This window comes from Schistocerca serialis, unplaced genomic scaffold (assembly GCF_023864345.2).
Source record: "Schistocerca serialis cubense isolate TAMUIC-IGC-003099 unplaced genomic scaffold, iqSchSeri2.2 HiC_scaffold_1228, whole genome shotgun sequence".
NCBI classification, from domain to species: Eukaryota; Metazoa; Arthropoda; class Insecta; order Orthoptera; family Acrididae; genus Schistocerca; species Schistocerca serialis.
The window spans coordinates 182,501-185,006 of record NW_026047434.1 but is presented as its reverse complement, the minus strand read 5'-3'; positions in this window follow the sequence as shown (position 1 = coordinate 185,006).

Sequence of the window (2,506 nt, the reverse complement as noted above, 5' to 3'; positions counted from 1 at the left end):
GGTTAGGTTAAGGCACAACGTAGGTTAGGTTAAGGCACAACGTAGGTTAGGTTAAGGCACAACGTAGGTTAGGTTAAGGCACAACGTAGGTTAGGTTAAGGCACAACGTAGGTTAGGTTAAGGCACAACGTAGGTTAGGTTAAGGCACAACGTAGGTTAGGTTAAGGCACAACGTAGGTTAGGTTAAGGCACAACGTAGGTTAGGTTAAGGCACAACGTAGGTTAGGTTAAGGCACAACGTAGGTTAGGTTAAGGCACAACGTAGGTTAGGTTAAGGCACAACGTAGGTTAGGTTAAGGCACAACGTAGGTTAGGTTAAGGCACAACGTAGGTTAGGTTAAGGCACAACGTAGGTTAGGTTAAGGCACAACGTAGGTTAGGTTAAGGCACAACGTAGGTTAGGTTAAGGCACAACGTAGGTTAGGTTAAGGCACAACGTAGGTTAGGTTAAGGCACAACGTAGGTTAGGTTAAGGCACAACGATAGGTTAGGTTAAGGCACAACATAGGTTAGGTTAAGGCACAACATAGGTTAGGTTAAGGCACAACATAGGTTAGGTTAAGGCACAACATAGGTTAGGTTAAGGCACAACATAGGTTAGGTTAAGGCACAACATAGGTTAGGTTAAGGCACAACATAGGTTAGGTTAAGGCACAACATAGGTTAGGTTAAGGCACAACATAGGTTAGGTTAAGGCACAACATAGGTTAGGTTAAGGCACAACGTAGGTTAGGTTAAGGCACAACGTAGGTTAGGTTAAGGCACAACGTAGGTTAGGTTAAGGCACAACGTAGGTTAGGTTAAGGTACAACGTAGGTTAGGTTAAGGTACAACGTAGGTTAGGTTAAGGTACAACGTAGGTTAGGTTAAGGTACAACGTAGGTTAGGTTAAGGTACAACGTAGGTTAGGTTAAGGTACAACGTAGGTTAGGTTAAGGTACAACGTAGGTTAGGTTAAGGTACAACGTAGGTTAGGTTAAGGTACAACGTAGGTTAGGTGAAGGCGCAATGTAGGTTAGGTTAAGGTACGATATACCTTAGGTTAAGGTACAATATCGCTTAGGTTAAGGTACAATATAGCTTAGGTTAAGGTACACGTTGTAGGGAAAGGTGTATTTTGGGGGGGGAGGGGGCGGCAGGTTCGTTGATAGTGATTATCGTAAGTGCATGCCTGCGGGATCATCCGATTTGTCACGTCAGGATGCACTTGTGGCTCATGACAGGCGGCGCTCCGATTCCAAGGTTGTGGCAGATCTGTGTCTTTCATTCCTGCCATTGTTTGTGTACTGTGACAGGAGGCAGTATTGTGATGTTGGGTGCACCCCTGTGTAGGACATGTGTGGGTGTTCGTGGCTTAGCTGAGCAATGGCGGATGTCGGAAGGGTGGGATATTCTGTTTTCTGGGTGGACCTCCCGGTCTGGTTATGATAGTGTGGATTGTGTAATGTGGCGGAGAGGATGCACCGGATGTTCTTCCATGCTGGTGGTTAGATATTGTGTGTGTGCCTGTTAGAGGCAGAGAGTAGTGTGTGATAGTGTCTGGCTGACGTGTGGTTCTCATTGTGTGCAGAGTCTTTCAGCATGTATAGGGACGGTTGTATATATTATCTGTATTCTGATGGCTCTGCATCTATTACTAATCAGTGCCGTGTATACGGTTACTCTGGTTCCAGTCGAAACTGTTCTATCTCTGTACATTAGTGACACTGCGGCTCCACTATGTTGCCGCCCCTGTCGGCCGTTTCCCCCAGTGTGTGGCTAATGATTATCAGCAATCAGTCTATTAGTCAATACCGGTAGTGTGACGACGTGAAATGTCCGGGATGGGGGAAGCTACACGCTTCCCGTGGGTCAGGGCCTAGAAAGACTCTTCCCACGCAGGAGGCTCGGACTGTCATTACTCTTCCGAGAAATATATTTGCCCAGCGTTTTTTGCGACTGCGAGTGCGACGCGTACGAGTACCGACATGGATGGGGCGCTTCCTAGCTGATCGCTCAGCATCGGAGAAATATATTTGCCCAACGTTTTTTGCGACTGCGAGTGCAACGCCCAAGGGTACCGACGTGGATGGGGCGCTTCCTAGCTGATCGCTCGGCATGGGAATCCGTACAGTGAGCAATGCGATCGCGTCTGTAGCTTGTACGTGGTACAGCTCGCAGCTCATGTATAGGGACAGCGGGAATGTCGCATATTGGACATAACTCTTCATGAAACGCAAGTTATAGGTGTGGATTGCACATTACGACTGCGGGAAACTTCCGCCGTTCATCCGCTGGCGTTGCGAGTTTGGCGGTTGGGGTGGGGCACGAGCGGGTGCGGGTGGTGTGATTGCCGGTCCACGACTTCGTGCGGCAGAGGCACTGGCGTTTGGGTGCTGTGGTCGACACAGGCTGCATGCTTTGTGGGTGGCGTCGAAAGATGGGCACTGTGGGCCCATCGATGTCTTAGTCGGCTTGGCGTCCCATAGATGGCGGTATCGTCGTTGCAGGAGCTCATGCTGAGGGA